Source organism: Camelina sativa, chromosome 17 (assembly GCF_000633955.1).
Source record: "Camelina sativa cultivar DH55 chromosome 17, Cs, whole genome shotgun sequence".
Lineage (NCBI taxonomy): Eukaryota > Viridiplantae > Streptophyta > Magnoliopsida > Brassicales > Brassicaceae > Camelina > Camelina sativa.
In genome coordinates, this window is record NC_025701.1 from 30524221 (window position 1) to 30530582 (window position 6362).

Genomic DNA, 6362 nt, shown 5'->3' on the forward strand with positions numbered 1-6362 from the left:
AATACTTTCAACTCGTTAATACAATACTAAGGTGCTTTTGTGGTAAAGAAAAGGAAGATATTCACTAACCCAAAACGTTGACAGATCAAATAAAGAAATTTTAGCTCAAACTCAAAAATCAGAGACTTATGGGTGAGTAGAATCAACACTAAAGTTATCTATAAAACAAGTAGAGAATCGGATAAACAAAACATTCACCTTATATCAGCCATAAGTTCGACATTATAATCACCAATGTGTAGTTCATAGAATAAAAGCTTTTAAGCGGAAGATGGCTTGCTCATTATCCGCCCTAGCAAAGTTAAAAAACGTAAGTAGCACGAGATAGGTAAGTGACTTACATGGTCTCCTTGAACTCAACTGTCACCACAATCAGATTTCTCGCAGTCCTCACCACTAATTCACACTGCAAAATGACACACAATCAGCTTCTCTGAATTGCAGATCCAAATCACAAGAATGTCTGGTAGCTTACAATAGGAGCATATGAGAGATAAGACATACTCAATTTGAAAATTGAAAGTAGAAACATTCACCGGTGAAGAACTGTGTGAACTTAACAAGCAAAATCACAGCTTCCTTCAAAGCTTGTTTAGCACCTTCAAGCCCAGCAACATCTGTCCACGCTTAACATTAGGCTTTTCCCTAACAATATCAGAGTTTAACACAGCTCAAAGCTTTGGTTGCTCTGGGTCCTCTCCATCTCCTTTGGGCTTCGTGGCTACAGCTGTAGCATCACCACCGTTTGATTCTAGGCACGACCCACCTTCGTCCAAAGAAGAAGTTAAACTCATGAAGCCTCTAAATAAGAAGTTAACCAAAGCACAACTAGAAATTCTGATTCCAAACCCAGATTCAAAGGGGGAAAGAGAGGCAGAACCAACAAACCTTCTCCGACGGTAACCAGTTTCTCTTCTCGATCTGGAGATGATATTCAGATCCGAAACCGAATTGGTTTCTCGTATGTTGGGATAGAGGGTTCGTTATTGTGACTGCTTCTATGCTGCTTCTCAGTGATGCTGAAACTGTGGGAAGAGACGGAGATCGATTTCGGATATTGGGAAACGGTCGTCGAGAAAACAAACATCAATTTCGAGAGAGATTGATTGAGTGATGAAGTGTTGCTGAATTCTCACTCACATCAAGCAGCGCCGGTGAGAAAGACGAAACCGGAGGCAACTATTGTTTATGAAAGGAAGAGCTAAAAGAGAAGAATTTGGGTTGTAAGAAACGGATCTGAGATGCACATAGGAAGATATCGATTTTGGGTTTGAAGGTGGAGAGACACAGACTCAGATCTTACTTTTGTTATAAAAGAATATAATAAACATTTTATATCTTTTACATTGGACACTTAGGCGCAAAACCAAAAAAATTAGCTACTTGTTACCGCTTTATCAAAAATTTAGGTTTACAGAGCCAATTTTAGTTTTCCGCTTACTTATTTGAGGTATAGCGTTTTTAAAATGCTATTATATAGTACCATTTCCAAAATTTTATTTATTATAGCATTTGCGAAAAACGTGTTATGCTTTTATGCTATCAATGCCAATATTTCTTGTAGTGTAAATATCTTCTTTAGAGGGTGTGACTGAGAGTATCATTTGGCTTTAGATGCTGCAAGTCATGGGAATTTCAAGACAAGATTTCCAGAAGATGCTGAATGTTTGATTGAGAACTTAGCTGCTAGCAATAGTACCAAGAGAGCTGATGTTGAGAGAAAGAGATTGCATGGAGGATATGATTCAAATCAGTTAGCTTCTGTTAATGCTAAGCTGGATTCAGTGCACAATCTTCTTGTAGGAAAGAAGTCAGTCCAATTTGCTGCTGAAGTTGAGACATTTGAGCCAGAGCCAGAGAATACAGAAGAGAATGTCAACTATGTGTATGGAGCTGGATATCAGGGACAGAGATTCGGTAATCAGCAAGGCAACAGACCTTACAATGGTGACCAGAAGCAGCAACAGAACAATGGCTATACAAGAACTTATGGGAACTCATCTTATCAGTCTCTTCCTCCTAAGAATTCTTCAGAAAGTAGAATGGAAGCCATGCTTGAGCAGGTTTTGCAAGGACAGGAGCAATTGACAGTGACATTCGATGGAAAGATTGACAATGTCTACACTGAGCTGAATGGGAAGATAGATGCATTGAACATTCATGTCAAGAAGCTAGAGAATCAAGTTATTAAGACTGTTGGGTCTGTCAAAAGGCAAGAGGGATTCCTCCTTGGGAGAACTGAGTCAAATCCCAAACATTCTTGTAATGCCATATCAGTGAGAGGTGAAGATCAAGGTGAAATTACTTCTGCAGAACAAGGTGAGCAATCGACGGAGAATTCGACTTCAGACGATGGTGTCGATCGACACCACCTGGGTGTCGGTCGACACTCATCCCAGACAGAACCCGAAACTGCAAAATCTCAGGTTCCAGTAGCTGTTGAGAGGGTGTATAAGCCTAAAGTCCCTTTTCCTAAGCCAAGAAGGTCCAAGCAGGAGCTTGAGGAAGCTAGATGCAAGGCAATGATGGACAAGGTAATGATTGAGATGTCTTTGATTGATGCAGTAAAGCTTTCACCACCTCTTAAGCGGTATGTGAAGAGAANCAAGAGAGCTGATGTTGAGAGAAAGAGATTGCATGGAGGATATGATTCAAATCAGTTAGCTTCTGTTAATGCTAAGCTGGATTCAGTGCACANTAAGGATGTCAGTGCGATTCTGTTAAACCAGCCTCCACAAAGGAGGAAAGAGAGGAAGCAAGAAGTGGTAGTCTCTGAGAAAGTGAGTGCAGCAATTCAGTGTAGGACTGCTAAGAAGCNGTTTTTAAAATGCTATTATATAGTACCATTTCCAAAATTTTATTTATTATAGCATTTGCGAAAAACGTGTTATGCTTTTATGCTATCAATGCCAATATTTCTTGTAGTGTAAATATCTTCTTTAGAGGGTGTGACTGAGAGTATCATTTGGCTTTAGATGCTGCAAGTCATGGGAATTTCAAGACAAGATTTCCAGAAGATGCTGAATGTTTGATTGAGAACTTAGCTGCTAGCAATAGTACCAAGAGAGCTGATGTTGAGAGAAAGAGATTGCATGGAGGATATGATTCAAATCAGTTAGCTTCTGTTAATGCTAAGCTGGATTCAGTGCACAATCTTCTTGTAGGAAAGAAGTCAGTCCAATTTGCTGCTGAAGTTGAGACATTTGAGCCAGAGCCAGAGAATACAGAAGAGAATGTCAACTATGTGTATGGAGCTGGATATCAGGGACAGAGATTCGGTAATCAGCAAGGCAACAGACCTTACAATGGTGACCAGAAGCAGCAACAGAACAATGGCTATACAAGAACTTATGGGAACTCATCTTATCAGTCTCTTCCTCCTAAGAATTCTTCAGAAAGTAGAATGGAAGCCATGCTTGAGCAGGTTTTGCAAGGACAGGAGCAATTGACAGTGACATTCGATGGAAAGATTGACAATGTCTACACTGAGCTGAATGGGAAGATAGATGCATTGAACATTCATGTCAAGAAGCTAGAGAATCAAGTTATTAAGACTGTTGGGTCTGTCAAAAGGCAAGAGGGATTCCTCCTTGGGAGAACTGAGTCAAATCCCAAACATTCTTGTAATGCCATATCAGTGAGAGGTGAAGATCAAGGTGAAATTACTTCTGCAGAACAAGGTGAGCAATCGACGGAGAATTCGACTTCAGACGATGGTGTCGATCGACACCACCTGGGTGTCGGTCGACACTCATCCCAGACAGAACCCGAAACTGCAAAATCTCAGGTTCCAGTAGCTGTTGAGAGGGTGTATAAGCCTAAAGTCCCTTTTCCTAAGCCAAGAAGGTCCAAGCAGGAGCTTGAGGAAGCTAGATGCAAGGCAATGATGGACAAGGTAATGATTGAGATGTCTTTGATTGATGCAGTAAAGCTTTCACCACCTCTTAAGCGGTATGTGAAGAGAATGGTATCAAATGGTTTGAGCCCTGAGGAAGGAGCTTTGCTAACTAAGGATGTCAGTGCAATTCTGTTAAATCAGCCTGTTCAAAGGAGGAAAGAGAGGAAGCAAGAAGTGGTAGTCTCTGAGAAAGTGAGTGCAGCAATTCAGTGTAGGACTGCTAAGAAGCTACCTGATCCTGGAAGTTTTGTGTTAGATTGCTCCATCTCCACATGAAGGTTTGCTCACTCTCTTTGTGATCTTGGCTCTAGCATCAACTTGATGCCACATTCTGTTGCTGTGAGACTTGGGATGACAGAATTCAAGCCAACTCAAATTTCTCTTATCCTGGCTGATCGCTCCCGAAGAATTCCTGAAGGTGTTTTAGAGGATATTCCAGTTATGGTTGGGAACTTCATGATTCCTACTGACTTTGTGGTGCTGAAGTATGATACAGAGCCTAAAGATCCTCTCATCTTGGGAAGATCTTTCTTGGCTACAGCTGGTTCAATCATAGATGTGCAGAAGGGGCACATAGCACTGAATGTGGATGGATTGAGTATGAATTTTGAGATGGATAAGCTGAGGAGGGCTCCTACTATTGATGGACAGACTTTTCTGTTGAGAAAGTTTCTGCAACACGAGCAACAGGCTCAGTGTCGATCGACACAGAGGAGGCATCGATCGACACAGAGGAGGCATAGATCGACACTCCTCCACATACGAGTTCAACCTTGTCCAACACCGATGCTGCAAGTCATAAACCTGTTCCCAAAAAGAAGACTTCCCCCTCCACACTTCAGAGTTCTCAGGTAAGGCCAAGGTATGTATCTTCTTCACACAAACCTTCTCCTATCATCAATAACAATTTCAAAGGTACAAAGACTGTTTTACAGTTAACCAAGCCACTAGATTATCGTAGAGCGCTTGTTTCTTCTGTTGATGATTTTGCAGGGCTAAAAAGAAGCAAACCCATCCCTAAATCCCGCCCTGGTCCTGTTCCTCGCATACTTGGCAAGCCTCATGCACCTAAAGCTTATACACCACCTTAGATGAAGAGGTCATTCACTCAGAGGCATTCACTGCCACGTTCTGATCCACCGGATGCCTGAGCTCCAGCACAGTCAAGCTAATGACTGAAAACAAGCGCTTAGTGGGAGGTAACCCACTCATAGGTTTTTCTTTTCCTTTTGAGTCATTTTTGTTTTTGCATTGAGTCAGTTTGAATTAGTAATGAATTATGAACTTCTATCTATCATGTTGCGTTTAATATTGTGTTTGAGTGATTATTAGCAGTGCTAACGTCCAAGGATTGAGAGGGACACAAATTAACAGCAACTAACTATGGATTTCTGGGCAAAAACTCTGCAGACGCAGAAAGTGTCGATCCATGCCACTAGAGTGTCGATCGACACCACCATCACAGATGAGTTAATCCGATTTTGGTTCATACTTTCCCTACTCATTCATTTTTGCTTATTTTTCTTTTTGCTTTCTTCTTACTTGATAACACTGAGGACAGTGTTGTTTAAGTCTGGGGGAGGTTATCTACTAACTATGTTTTTGTTTTTGAGTTTCAGTTGTGTCAGTCAAAACCATAAAGTTTGAGTCAAATTTTTCAAAATTTTTCTTTTTTGTCTTTGGGAATTATGATCTTGACTAATGATTTCTCTTATTTGGCTAACACTCTAATGATTATTTTACTATTCTTGATCTCAGAACTGAAGCTTAGAAAGACTATGAGCCTTATCAACAATCCTGAAAACCCTTATTCAGTGGATATCTAATTGATCTAATTTTGTCTCAACTTTTATCAGGATTTTAACCGGACTTAATCTCTTACTTTGAGGTTGGAAATCAGTGGACTGGACTTCTTCTTCGGGCCATACAAGACAGTGCAATTTTTTAAAGTATGTCTCCCCTCTCTCTTCCCTTCAGTGCTTTAGAAAACAAAAAGAATAAAAGATGAGATGATTTTGATCAGTTTAGAGAGGTAGGTAAATTACCTGTGACCTCATTATTCTACTCTTGAGTCAAATGATAACACAAAGCTTGGAAGTGAGGGATAGGTAAATTACCGATGACCCTGGTATTCACTTACACCTTTGATTTAAAAAAAAAAAAAAAAATTTGGAAGTGAGAAAAGGGAGAGGAAAAGGAGATGTAAGAAGAATGTCTTGGCCTGAAGAGAGTCCATATGCCACTGATCAATACATCCAAGGTAAGAATTCACCTTATTTGTGCTTTAATATTAACTAATGAGATGACAATTGAGATTTCAGAGATTCTAAGGGATTGTGGGATTTGAGTAAGGAATGTTGATGCTTATCATGGTTAAGTATAAGAAGTAAGTTCTTGAGTCAGGTAAATGAAGAGTGCGAATAAGAATCATCAAGCAGTTGAGTGAGTTCCCTGTTTTCAAACC

The 6362-nt window shown here is 40.2% G+C and overlaps 1 long non-coding RNA gene across 2 annotated transcripts; it reads right to left on the minus strand.

Annotated features, from left to right (window-relative positions):
• Nucleotides 7-1358, minus strand: LOC104758430. Of its 2 annotated transcripts, XR_762721.2 has the most exons (4): nt 889-1358; nt 505-766; nt 342-406; nt 7-257 (listed from the first exon to the last, which is right to left on the minus strand). It is a non-coding gene; the product is annotated as an uncharacterized LOC104758430 (long non-coding RNA). The 2 variants fall into 2 exon arrangements; XR_762720.2 differs by having other exon boundaries at nt 7-406; nt 889-1356.